Raw genomic sequence first — 14,671 nt, 5'->3', positions numbered from 1 at the left:
CATTCCTTGTGCCCGTCCGTCAAATGCCAATGCCAGAAGTGTCACGGAATCCCACCGATGCGGGGTGGCCATAAAAAAAGCAGAGCATGGAGGAAGGGGCGCAGAACAATAGCAGGGAAAAGCCCGAACAAATGCGATGTGAGCGCATAAAAAGGAAGAACAAATCAAGTGGCAATCTAGGGTTATGAGCGGGTTCTCACAATCTCCGCCCACACCTCACATAATATGAACACATCTGTATGTAAATGTGGGGGCTTTAGCGGGGCTTTGTGCATGGCAATAGTAGTATCAACGTGTCAACATAGAGCAGAACAGAGCTCACCCCCAGCAACCCCACAACAGGCATACAGAGGAGAGAGAGAGAGAGAGCTGAACCTGAACTCAATTTTCAAGCGAGATATGGCAGCAAAGTCAAAGACAATGCCACAAAAGGATGCCTGCCTACGCACGCAGGCGGCAATGGCTCTGGGCTCTGGGCTGTTACTTTCAAATCCATGCGTAATAAAAATCCACACCCAATGCCCAATGCCATTCATTTCCGTTGTGATTTGTGAGGACACAGCACAGATCCCTACCCCACGCCTCTCTTGGGGCCTCTCGTATCTTATCATCTTATCAACACAACATAACATTTCGTTCGTGTAGTTATTCAATTAAAATGTAGCCCCCCCCACACACCCCTGCAACCAACACAACCCGCCAGCCGTTGTGCCTTTCCGTTCCGAAAGTGTACGCTGGGGATTAATTCGAGGACATTGAACAACGTGCCAGGTGGATCCTCCCGCCACGCCCATTATCCCCATCCCTCCGATTTTGGCTTTGACCAGTGCTTGACCCCCGACCCCATTATCGTCATCACCTGCAGCCGCCATGGCTAAAGGCGGCTCCGCCATTCATTTTCGGGGGCTTTTGTTGGTCTCTGCTCGCAATTCGTATCTCTGTTATGGCCTTTGTGTGCTGCTACCCTCGAATCATGGGGTATATTATTGTGCCAGTTATGCCACTGTTTGCCAGTGTTTGCCAGTGTTTGCGCTGCTGTTTGGAGGTACGCCCCGGTCGACTCCCTTGTGCTGTGTTTTTGGTTCGTTTTTTGTCTGCTTTTATCCCCGAGAAAGATAAATGTAACATGTTTGTTTTGGCACATACAAAAACCCCCACACACACACACACCAACCCTTTCCCCTCTCCTCACTCCCGCTACCCGCTCTTGTAACAGACAATGCATCATGTGTCCATGTGGCAGCGAAATTATTCCATTGGACATGGCTCTGCCCTTCCGTTTGTGGTGGCTAATTTTTGCGGCTGATTTTTGTTGCTTAAAGTGGCGCTGCTGCCCCATCAGTTATGCACTCTGGGGCACTCTTTGGGGCACTCTTCATACCTGTCACACATCTCCCGAGGCTGTAAGACTCTCCTCTCGTCGCTACAAGGAACGCAACCCAAAAGAAACTTTTTCCTTGGCAAACAACTTTTTCACTTTGGCCCCTCAGTTTTCTCCTTTGCTTTTTTTTGGCTATAATAAAAAGTGCTTGAAGGAAATGTTTTCCAAGATGCAATCTGCCTCGGCCACGCCACTTGCTACACTTCGTTTCCACTCTATGTTGCCCCGCTCTTGATGCATTTTGGCATTTTTTTCACCCTCATGATGTCCAGCGATGGGGCCACAAAATGATATTTCCAGTGCACCCTTTTAGAGGGGACATTCCGAATCAGGGGAACATTTTTCTAATGCATTAATTGTGCCCACATGCGACTGGAAGAGAGAGGAAAGCCTCCTGTTATGATGATCACGATGGGAAATAAATGGAAATGGAATATGCCATAAAAAAATAATACTCATTTTCTAGGGTATTTGCAGCTTCGGCTACCAGCAACAGGACGTTCCTTCATGTTGCAAATACATTTAGATTTTCCAAGTGTCCAAAGAGGGGGCAGTGGCATGCATGGGTTTGGGGCAAGAAGTTGATGATGCTGAGATGGCTGTGCTGCTTGCCGCCTGCCGCCTGCCGCCTTCCGCCTGTGCGTGTTTCTGAAGTTTTGCAAATTGCAAACACACACATTCACACACACACACACACACACACATTCACACACACACACACACAGACACACATTACTCTCATGCCACACACACATATTCATTGGCGGACAATGATAGATTAGCCGGAGACTGAGACCCGCATCATCTTCCCCCCCACTCCACCTCACTCTCCCCGCCCAACTGTTCCTCTTTTGGCCATGCACTTGGCCAAGGGAAAACTTCAATTGGCAGTGCCCCAACATTTCTTACAACAAAATTAAACTGTAATTGAAAAAGTCAATTAAAAAGTTTCACATTTTGTTCTCAATGAACGCAGCTCAGTGCCACGCCCACACCCACGCCCCTGCCCACAAAATGATATTTGCAGCAGAGCTTAACGCCTGCGGGCATGCAACGGAGAATGGCATACAAAAAAAAAGGGAAAGGAAAAAACCAAAACGAAAGCCGAAACCCGAAAACCGAAAACTTTTGCCTATCCACACACAGCCCTTGCCCCACCCCACTCCCTCACATCTTATCGGGGGTTCAGAGTTCAGTGGGGAGTCGAGTCGAGTCGAGCCAGGTGTCAATTAGCGTACAGTTTGCCAGTGTCCACTGCTGTGCCTCCTTAACCATTCGCCTCTCTCTCTCTCAATCTCAGCGTGGCAAACAAAGAACAATACCTGTCCAGCCACAGCGCAATCTACGAGGAAGCTGCACAAGCAATAATTGAGAAAACGCCGATCAAGGTGCAGGCCACAAGGCACTTCAGATAGTTCAGACATGTCTGATGTTGAAGGAAAGGAACTTGCAACAGAAGCAACAATGCAACAACAGCGGCAGCAGGACTCAAGCAACGATTAAGAGTCAACATTTGTGGCTGGAATTAAGGCAAACAATTTATGGGCTCACTGCTAAGGAATACTGCTGGCAGCAGAATATAATTAATATGAATTCAGAGAATAGATTTATAATGAAGAAAATCAATTAAATTGTTGTTTTCCACTGCTTATTGCATTTTAAAGTTTAAGTCTGGCAGCTGCAGAATTCTATGGCCAAAATATGGATTACTAATTAGATAAATACATAAATACTCCAGCGTAATCAGAACGTGAATAGACAATGCCCAAGCCCAAGTACTCTGAGTGCTAAATGTTTCTACCCAAATTAAAGTGAGCTCTCAAAAATTCCCAGAACACATGTGTGTTAATTTTTGGAATCTACGAGCAGCTAAAAGGATGCAGAACAAAGGACATTGTCCTGCAATTCAATTGTCAGCTCTCACAAAGAAAAAGCATACATGCGTGCACACTTCTGTGCCTATTTATAGACATGCAGACGGCCCAGATTAGTTTTTGGCCAATCCTCAAAATTCATAAATGAATTCAACCAAACGAAATTTGAACGGGAAATGCTTTTGGGCCCCCCATAAAACACGTGTCGAATGGAGCACGAGTGAATAACGAACTTGAAACAAAAATACAATGAAATGGAAATATTTCAGCAGTAATTGGGTAAATTGTTTTTTGCCCTCTGCACTGCGGCCACAACGAACGGGGAATGCTCTGCCCAATTCGCTGTCAGAGTGAAGCACGCAGCAAATACGTCCATTAAAGCCGGAGCGGAGACAAAGATGGATTTGTATCTGACAGGAAGTGTACCCTGCTGCTGTCAGATTGTCTGCTGCTGCTACTGCTGCTGCGTGGGCGGGTAGGCAGGGGCTGGGGGCGGCGTTTTATTTAAAAATGCAACAAGCAGTGTCGGACAAAGTTTTTTGTCGGCTTGCGCCTTTTTTGTTTTGGGTTTCTGCTGTGTGAGAGAGCGCAAATCGATAGAAGCAAACAAAAAGCGAACCCAAAAAGAATGAGTGGTGCGAATCGGTGAGGTGGTGTGCGGGGGGGTAGAGACGTGTAAGAGGCAGCCAAAAATGCCAAACAAATTGATTGGAATCGAAAACGAGAACGAAACGTAAACGAAAACGATTCAAAATGATTGACTGACCGACCGACTGACTGGCTGACTGACTGACTGACTGACTGACTGACTGACTGATGGTCTGATGTGCTCTGATGGCCGGCTGATGGACGATGGACACAAAAATATGATGGCTTATGGTGAGAGCTGCCAGTTGCATGTTGAAGGGTGGCTGCGCAGGGGCAGGGGCAGGGCAGGGCGACAGTAAGAAGGGTGAGCCATGAGACCTGACTTTGATTGCATGTTGCACAAGAGCCACAGCTCGGACTGGCTACTGGCGGACGGTTGACGGCTGACTGCTCGGCTTTCCACCTGCAGAATTGGAAAAACATTTTAGCCTGGACTTTAATTTGATTGCTGGTCTCATGAATGCCATTTGGCCTTCGCTTTTTTGATCAATGCAATTACGCAACGAATGCATCAAAAGCAACGCAGGCAACGCAGGCAACGAGCGGCAATGCAAAATTTGTGTGTGCCACACGGCGACTGTTGTTGTTTGATATCCTCGGTGGGTGCTTGTGCAGGCAACTGTGGGTGTATTTGCGCAAACAGCTATTGAGGTAACAGTATTATATATGCCTGATTTCAGTTGCTTTGCTAAAACAGTAATTTATTGCTTCTTAAAATACTTAAAATCTCTAGGATTCTGCGGTCTGCTTATGAAATGTTGTTGTAACAGAGCGCTGTTAACAGCCCTACCAAAACAGCCTGTCAGCGCTTTTCGTTAACAGCCTGTTAGCGCTTTTCGTTACAACAGCCTGTCGCCGCTCTCGGTTACAGCTCACTGTTAGCTGACAGCTCTCTGACAGCTCACTGTTAGCTGACAGCTCTCTGTCAGCGCTCGGAGAGAGGCTCGCTGTCACGATCCATGATGAAATTAAACAAGGTGGTGCTGGTGTGTTCGCTCTCTTGCGGGTCTTGCTCATACTCCTCTCCCACACAACCAATCAGAAGGAAGTAAACTGGCTGTATTGAGCAAAAATAAGCTTCGTAAGGAGAGCAAACACCTTGCATAGTTTTCCACGAATATATATCTGCGTTGGCATACTTCTACAACATGCAACTTTATCCCAACATAAAGAAAACTGCTGCTTCCTTCATCAAATTCATCGTTTTAACAACATTTACAAACCAACAGAGTCCCACTTGGAGGGGTATCTTATGGTCGGCACAAAGCAATTGTTGCTGCTGCTGCTGCCGCTGCGCAGTCATTGGAAATGCATTTGGCATTATTTGCTGGCCATTGCCCGGAGGAGACATCCGCCCCCCCATTCAAATCGAAAGCAGTGGTAGGTGGTAGGTGGTGGGGCATCGCTCGCATAGAATTGAATCTGTGGAGCTTCAAATGGAATTGAATACGATTGCATGCGAAAGAGCATCGCATCGCATCGCATAGCAACCCATCCCATCCCATCCCAGCCGCTGCTGCTAGTTCATCCTGCATCCTGTATCCTGTTTCGGGCTGCACAATGGCAGCAGGTTGTAAAAGAAGGAGAGGAGAGGAGAGGCACAACACAATGACTCCCTCCTCATCGCTGGCGTTGCTCGTTGCATCGATGAATCGACAACTCGACAACTCGACGTGTTTATTCACTGCATTTCCTGTTGATATTCAACAAATGTCGTCGTGCCCCTCATGGAGTCCTGCTCCTGGAGGAAACAGGAAGCGCATTTGCAGCGCTTTGGCAGAGCAACCGCCGGAGACGGCACGGAACGGAACGGAACGGAACGCCTGAAGGCCCTGAAGCAGCATTGATTTTTGCACTTATTGTTGGCACTCAACCACCTCCACCTCCACCTCCACCTCCTTCCACCCACCATCCACCTCTGGAGAGCATTTTCCTTTTGCACAGCGTTTTTCTGCATTTTTGTATTTAAAGTTTAACCTGTTTGCTCGAAATATTTAAAACAATTGCCAGCTGGCTTCAGCTGGCTTCGCACCCCTCCAATTTCCATTCGAAAAGTTTTTGTTGTTCTCCGCTGAAAAACAGCAGCAGCAGCACCCACCCACCCAGCCAGGGTCCCACTCCAACTGACCCCCAAGGCCAGTGCGCCATCCATTGTGGATTGTGTGCGGGGGGGTGAGCGTGAGCGAAACCAGAATTTAATTCTCATAAATATATTTCCATTTCTTTAAGAATACTTTTTAAGCTGCCACATCGACGACATCGACCGTTGCCGCTGCCGCTGCCGTTGCCGTTGCCTTGCTCTGTGGTCCGAGAGAAGTTGTCGTTAGAACAGAAACATGTTTTGCCCCAGTGCCAGAGCCACTGCCACTGCCACGCCCACCTTGCAACAGCAGCAACAGCAGTATCAGCATCAAGTGCGTCACAGAAAAAAAGCATAAAAAAAAATATAAACTAAAAATGTTTTATGCATGAGCAAACCACAACAAAGCGCGTAAATGTCATTTCCTTTTGACTAAAAGGATACTTTGAAATTGAAATTGTGGTATTTTTCACACACACACAGGCAACACTCGGGGCACACTGCCACACCAGCGTGCAGCCCTGCAGCTGCTGCAGCTGGAGGCAAGCGCGCGTCAGCAATGCCTTTGTTATAGTTGGCTCCTTCCTGGCTCCCCGTCCTGCTGCTGGCATTGTCCTGCTGCTGTTGCTGCTGTTGCTGCTGTTGCTAGTGGTTGCATTGTGCGGCGATCGAGCGTTTTGAGTGGCAGCCCTCAAAGTCCGGCCTCTGCATGTGAGCAGTCGCCACACCACAGCACTGCACCACAGAATGTAGCGACTGGGTGGACGAGGCAAATGTCTCAATAAAGCAGAACTTTTCCCAGCCCAGCCCAGGCAAATGATGATGGCAGTGGCAATATTCTGCAAATAGCACACTTTGCGGCTAATTACGCCTGACAAATAGAAGGCCAACAGGAGGAACGGGGCAGGAACAGGCGACAGGCATTCCACACACTCCTGGCACAGTGGTACAGCGTAGCACTCACACACTCCTGGCATAGTGGCACAGCGTAGCACACCCACCTGGGGGTGGTAATCATCTTAATGAGACGTGATCAAGCAGTTCCAAAGACTAAATTGAGGAAAAAGGTGTAGGCCAGGCTTCGGATGAGGAATGAATGCCAAGAAACTGCTTCTGCCAAGCAAAAGTTCTCCTTGGCAGCTCCTCCAATCATTGTACAAGTGACTAAACATCTGTCTCTGTCTGTGTCTGTGTGTTTGAGTTTGAGTCTGTGAATGCATTTTCCAACTGACTGCACACTTCAGACTTCATACAGAGGCTTCAAGGAGCTTGGAAAAGTTGTGCGTGCCACAGGCAGATTTTCACGCGCCCTTCCCTGGCTGTTTCCCCCCTCGTGCCAATTATCGGCGTTTTGCATTGTGGCCAGCAGCCAACAGCCAACAGCCTTTGGGGCACGAGCCATGAATTATTATGCCGGTAAAACTTTCTGTGGAGCGACTCGACTCTCGCCCCTCGACTCTTGAATTGGCATTGAGTTGCATTTGGTTTTTACACTTGGCCTACCACTCCTTCAGGTGCTAGTTCTGCTGGAATATTCATGCGTGTAGCGACAATTATTCAAAAATTCCAAAAAAAAAAAAACATTTCGTGGGGAAGTGCAACTTTTGCATTGTTTGTTTGTGCTGCATTTGCATTGGCAAATTTGCAGAGGAGGCTCTGCAAATTGGTCTAACTGCAGCTCCCCTGAGCACACAAAGAGACGGTGAAGGCGGGTGGGAGATGGAGGAAGAAATCAACAAATGGCGTCCAGGGTATGCGGCGGCCATTCGCCGCAGGCTGCGCGCGCGATGAAAAACTTTTACGACGACACCCCCAAAAGTTTTCTTTACGACAATGAAAGTAGCAAACGTTGGCTGTGGGGGTGTGTGGGGGGGTATGAAAATGAGGCACAACGACAAAGTTCAATTACGGTCAAACAAATTGTTTCGCAATTTTGAAGAAAACATTTTCATAGTTTTGTCCAAAGGGAACACAGCACACAGCCTCCTCCCCCATGCCTACTGCTCCTCCTGCTGCTCATCTGCCCACCCCACCTCCCCACTTTCTCCCTTTTTCTCCACTCCTCTCTTTTCGCTGTCCGAAAGCTGCCTCGCAACATTGCCAGCCGCAAAAGTATGCACACGCACAAGATTTTAATCGTGATTTGCGCATGCTGCGTAAAATTGAATTTTCAAGTAACGAAAAGTTGCCTCAAGACAGCAGCGGGGGGTGGGGTGGGGTGTGTGCTAAGAGCAGCAGTGGAGTACTCAATTTGTAGCATCAAATGAGTGAATGTGTGTGTGTGTGTGTGTGCACTCTGGAGATGTTAACGTGACTGGTAACAGGGAGAGAGAGAGAAACACAGAAAGAGTCGTGAAACCATGTACAGACTCATCTTTGATTGCTTTTGAAGAGGTTTCAATGCCCAAAGGATTATAGACATGCAATGACAGAAGGCAGTACACCTGCATGGGTAATCACTTGATTGCAAATGGCAGAAACGAGACTCAAGCGTAAAGTAAACTAATCACGAAAATCACATGTGTTCAGGGCAGCAGCAGCTGTTAACGTCGCAGAGTTAACAGTTGGTTGACGGTGTTGCTAACAGCGGACTGTTAGCTCGCTCTCTGTCTCGGGCCCTTCGCTCTCGCGCTGCTCAGTCACGATCCACTCGACTCTCCAGCACTGGCGCTAGCATTAAGCTGCCAAAATACATAGTTTTTAGTCTGCTTCTACCCCCCGTAGGGTGCGACTGCGCTAGTGCAGTTCCCCCACGAAAAAACATACAAGCTGCGTTCCAAGACCCGAGAATCGAATATATAGATATGTGAAACATGTGAAATTACTTGCCCCCTGCTGCTGCTGCTGTTCCTTAGCCATGCCCACTGCTGCTGCCCACTCGCATATCAAAGATAATATAAATGGCTTCAAAAGCCACACTGCAAGGGCTTTGCTCATCTTACTATTTAAATTGTCTTTGCTTTAAGCCCTCTGCCATGCCATCAACTGCAGTGCAGTCACAGATACGTGGGCTGATCATCGTGAGAGTGGCAACTCACTTTGATATTCCACGGACACGGACACACCACCCACTAACATATGTACGAGCATATACAGCTCAAGTGAAATACATTGATTTAATGCTAGAGATGAGCGCGTGAGCTGCTGCTCATCCAATGGAGAACTGTAGGGAGGTGGGTCATATATTTCTCAGGCCTTTCCTTTCTGCCCCCAAGAGAATGGGGGGAGGATCTCTTTAGGGCAATCCTTCGATGACAGTTGTGCATCGCTGCAGTTGCTGCTGGCTTGCAGCTCTCCTTGCTCCTGGCTGATGTGTTTACATGTTCTGCCAGCTGCCAGCTGCCATCTGCCATCTGCCATAGACCGCCTCGCATTTGGCATTCCGCATTGTCCGACTAACTATTTGCTCCAACTTAATTATGGACAGCCGGAAGGGGGGAGCAGCAGGAGCAGCAGAAACAGCCCAAGTAACAGGGAAACATGGAAACAGTTGGAGCTTACAGCACTAAGTCCTGGCGTGCCTTGGAATAATCCGTTTGTCAGAGAGGAGTTGCTCCATCGCTGTCTCTCTCTCTCTCTCTCTCTGTGTGTTCTGCCTGCCCCCAAGTAGATGCAACAACCTTCACTTGCAGCAGTTTCACTCTGCTCTCTCTCTGTTTCCATTAGTGTGTTTCTTCTGCTGCTGCTGGGGCTGGGGCTGCTGCTGCTGCTGCTACTTGTTCACTTTCTATTATTATTTTTAGAGAACACGTTTTTAATTTCATTTGAAATTCATGAGCTGCATCCAACTGCTAGCTGAATGGACGGGCGGCACGCTAAGATGGGGGATCAAGTTGGCTCCCCCGTTCCCACCGTTTCCACGCTTAAGTTGCAATTGAATTCGCGTCTCGACAACCAAATAGCTTTATTCCAGTCTGGCGCAAAAATTCAATTTGGAAAGCTCTTTTAATATGCGACGGGTCTTAGGCATCATTGTCTCTGCCCCAAGTGCTGGGGCGGTGGGAAGGGAAGCAAGGGCAGAGTTCTAAGCGGATTTTCTGGCCTGTTTTCCTGGTTCTCCTGGTTTTTGCTTGTTCCAGTTCCAGGAACAGCAGGCACAGGCAGTTTTAATTTAATATTCATAAGCAGCAGTTAATGAAAAACACTTCAAGTCATCAGCGGGAGGGAAGCTTTCAGGGGCTGGCCATGTGCACGTGTGTGTGTGGCAGGGGTAGGGTAGTGGTAGGGCGTGGAGCGGGGGGCAATATTGCGTTGTTATAATAAAATGTCAAATATGTTTGACGCAATTTAACCGCAACACAATCTCCTCAACTCCGGCCACCCAAAATGCCACGCGACGACGCTTAAGGACACTTGAAGCGGCGGCCATTGAAGGGACTGGGGTGGCAATTGGGGTGGGGTAGAATGGCAGCTAAAATGGCAATTCCTTGGCCTCAGATTCCCCGTGACTTTCTGTGTGTTGCTGTTTTGTTTGGTATTGTTATTAGCATAAAATGTGTGCACGTGTGAGCACGGTGTACGGCAACCTTTAAGAGCCGTGTCCTGCCCCACCACTAACCCAATCAGAACGAGCACAAAGCAAAGGAGGAGCAGCCAAAGGTTAGAACAGGGTCAGAGTCAGAGTCAGTGGCATCCCCAAGTCAATCTATTGATTTTCCTGCTGCTGTTGCAGCACACCGTTTGGCACACCTTACCCCCAAGCCAGTAGACAAAAGCGATGCACGCCATTTGTTGTGGCACGAATGAGATATCACAGAGTAAGAATGCCACACACACACACACACACACCTACCCTTACCATGTGTGTGTGTGAAAGGATAAGGAGCATACAGAGAGCAGCATGGGAGGACCTTGTGCCTGCCTCCATTCATTCCAGCCAAGCAGCAAAACAGTCAATAAAAGTCCACTTACATTTCTGCCGACATCTCAATTATTTTCCATTCTCTTCGCCGCAGCCCCCTCCCCTCCACACGGCACAAGGAGGAGCAGCAGCAGTGGGAGGGGAAAGACTAGTGATAGAGACAGACCCTTCCCCACCTACTGTGGGGACACTTGCTACGAAGGTCTCTGTGGAGATGCTGGACTGGCTTTGACATTGCAAAAATGTTCGATGGGCGATGATAATTCAAATGACACAAGAGGGGGGCGACAAGAGGGCAGGCCAGAAAGCGTTTAAATATTTCATAAATTCCTTGGAGACGTTTAATATGATTGGGTATTAATTAATTAGCGTGGGAAGGGAGGGAGCAGCAGCTGCTGCCTGCCCCCGTAAATAGCTGCCCAGGGACTAGAAGATGTACGAAAAATAGGAACCGTGACAGCATGGGGGCAGGGGAAGAGCCGCGCTGAATTAATTGACATAAATGAAGGGTATGGGAATCCCTTTGGCTGCTCTGCCATTTGCCAATAGATCAGGCTCTGCGATTTATCTATTAAGAAACGATTTAAAGGAAATGATGACAGCACAAGGCAACCAATTGAAACTCCTAGACGATCAGCAACCCTTTTTGGGCTACTTCCTGCCGGTTTGGGCAGACGCGATTAGGCCTCCATCAAAGAGTACGCTCTCTCCTTTATGTGTATCGCTGGGAAACTGCTCCCCCGAGGAGCTCCAATTAAGCAAAAGGAAAACAGGCAAACATTACAACGGGGAAAATCGCTTTATATATTTTTTTTTGTGCTGTGATGTTGTTGAAGTTCTTTCCGAAAAACACTCGAAATGAACACAAACCCATTTGACCAAAAACCCAACTTAAGTTGATTACGCTCCAAGGGTCCAGCGGAACGAGCAGCAAACCAAAGACAAGAGATGGGGCGGAGGTGGAGGCGGAGGAGTGTAACCCACAACAACAATGGCAAGCAATTCATTCGCGGATTTCTTTTGGCTCTTTTCTTTTCGCGGGGATAAGACAGACAGAGACAGAGAGAGAGAGAGCGCACGAGAGTGAGATGGATGGACGGGGGAATCCTGTCAAGCTGGCATAATCTGCGCTCCGTTTGCTTATTTGCATAAAATAATTGAAAGGCGAAATTTAAAAGAATCAACAAAGGCGCCAAAGCAGGCTCAGGGCTCAGGGCTCAGGCCAAAGCAGGCAAGGGAAGCTGAAGAAACGCACTTGAGAAAAGTCCCCCAGAGAAGTAGAAGCAAAGCGAGAGAGAGCACAATGAGGAGGATGAACAAAGCGTGGACGGCTGCTGGTCTTGGTCCCAGAACGCGAATGAAGAACGGTCAAGTGAGCCGCCAGATTGCGCGCCCAGAGAGAGTGCACTAATTACTGGTGTTGCAAGGCAGCCCCCAATGCCCCCCAAGGAGGCATCCACCCCATGCACTCCATGCTCTGGTCTTTTGCTCCGTATTTTATTTGTTTAATTGGGTTTTTGGGGGCCCCGCGAGTACTTTGTTTGCTCTCAATGGGGGAATTGCGAGTGTTGCCTTTTGCTGATTGACTAATTGCTGCATGTTCCGCAGTGCCAGAAGAGCAGGAGCAGCAAGGAGCAGCAGCAAGGAGCAGCAGGAAGGAGCAGCAGGAAGAATCAGCAGGAAGAAGCAGCAGAAAGGAGCAGCAGGAGCAGATGCAGGAGCAGCAAAAAGCAGAGCCAGGATGCTGACAAGTGTCGTGGCAAATCATTCACTTATTCAATTTGCAAATGATGCGAATTCGATCGGGCTCTGGCAATTAGTTCTGTGCCACAGGGGGAGCAGCTGCAGCAGCAGCAGCAGTTTGTGTCCAGTGAAACTCAATTGGTGATGCAATCTTCCGTTCGAGTTGCGAGCTCCAATTGAATGGAATTAAATGCTGCATGCTGGAGGTAATAATAATAACCCGACTACACGTGTCCATCCAACGCTCGTTATGTCCATCGATGCTCATAATTGGGTTACCTTTGGCATTCCCCTCTCTCTGTCTCTGTCACTCTGTGTCTCTGTGGCTGTGTGTCGCAATATCCATGCAATCCCTGACATACCCTCTGCTTGTCCTATGCTGCCTCTTAATTGACAGACGACGTATTTAAATGGATTGCTCGATGACGGACATCGCAGCGAGCGACAGAGTCAGAGAGAGAGAGAGACAGAGAGAGAAGCGTTCTGATTTATCCCGAATGTGATTTTATAGCTGCCTCGTTGCGGGTTCTCTGCCTTCACAATTGTCGTTTCATCAACTTAATTGAATTTGCCTTTCAACAACAGCAGCAACAACAGCAGGAGCAGCAGCAGCAGACCCCCAACCAGATCCAGATCCAGGACGATGTCAGGTGTTGGCATTGCCAATGCTTACACAGCCATCGAGCAGTGAAGCAGGCAGGAAACCTTTGTAATTTAAATTCGCTGTCGGTGGATTCACTGACACCGCTCCACCGCTCCACCACTCCAGCCGCTGACACTCCGCCCCACAAAATAAACGCCAGGTAAACGACATAACGCATACTTTTTTAATTATGCAAAAAGCCAGAGAGCCAGCGAGCCAGAGAGCCAGAGAGCCAGCGAGCCAGGAGGAGTCAGGCAGCCAGGAGGAGCAGTCCACGGCAGGCGCTGATTGATTGCCGACAAGCCGACGGGCAACGACCAAACAATTGATGACGATGACGACCAGCGAGGGGCTGGTGGGAGGGGCAGCCGTGCCGCCTCAGCCGGAAATCTGGCCAAGCTTCGCTAATGGCTTCCAACAGCTGCCTGTAAAGGGCTGCTGCCACTGCCGCTGCTGCTGCCTGTCGCTGGAACCTATCGATGCCACCAATGCCGGTGCGCACTTTTCAGTAAACGAGAAATGCTGTCCATTAAACTTATTTGTGGGGCGGGGGAACACAGCACTGCCACCACACTCCTCACTCCCCCCACTTATTTTGAGCTTTCAGAGTCTTAAAGACGTTTCCGCTAATGGCCCTGCCCGAAATTTAACGAGCAGCACCAGCGCTCAGGAATCGTCGCTGCTCGAAGGGAACAACACCAAACAGCATTCGCCTTTTAAGTGAAACGAATGAAAGTTCCTTTGTAATCGGTCTTTATGGCTGGCAAGTATCCAGTTTACGTTTGCTTTTGCTTTATATCTATATCTGAGGAGCGGCATTCGCTAAGAAGAGTCTGCATTTCATTCACTTCGTTTCCATTTAGATTTATTTTCCACGCCGTATTTTCCGTGCGAATGCCCTTTGATCCATTTGACTGTCCGCCGACTCACTCACTCTCCACAGATAATCTGCTGCTGGGATTCATGTGAGTTTTTAACTTTAACATTCATCCAATCTACTCAAGGATGTCCTGTTCCGTGTCCCGTGCCACTACTTTGCTCCTATTCGCTGGTAAATGCAATCGAACGGAATTCGATTTGCCGCGAGCACTTCGTTGAGGTCCTTCCGCAGCCTTCCTTGGAGGGCTGGGCCGGGGCTGGGGCTTCCGCCAACTGCTGACAAGTTTCGAATTTCCTGCCGCTTCGATAATAACCGGCACTCCATCTTGGCATGATGCATGGGGCATGGGGCTTGGGGGCCGCTAAGGGTTACCGCATTGCGTGTGCAGGAGAGTCCTCAGTTCTTCATTTTCTCATTCCATCCCATGCCAGACATCGCAGACATCGCTGGATGGCGAGCTGCTAGACGCTACGCGAACCTTGGCTTCCTAAGTCCGCACACATCGCTGCACATTTATTTCCGGCAAATTAGGCTCAGCACAGGCCACGGCTACGGCCACGG

This window comes from Drosophila obscura, unplaced genomic scaffold, assembly GCF_018151105.1.
Source record: "Drosophila obscura isolate BZ-5 IFL unplaced genomic scaffold, ASM1815110v1 contig_37, whole genome shotgun sequence".
Taxonomy (NCBI): Eukaryota; Metazoa; Arthropoda; class Insecta; order Diptera; family Drosophilidae; genus Drosophila; species Drosophila obscura.
This window is presented reverse-complemented; position numbering follows the sequence as displayed.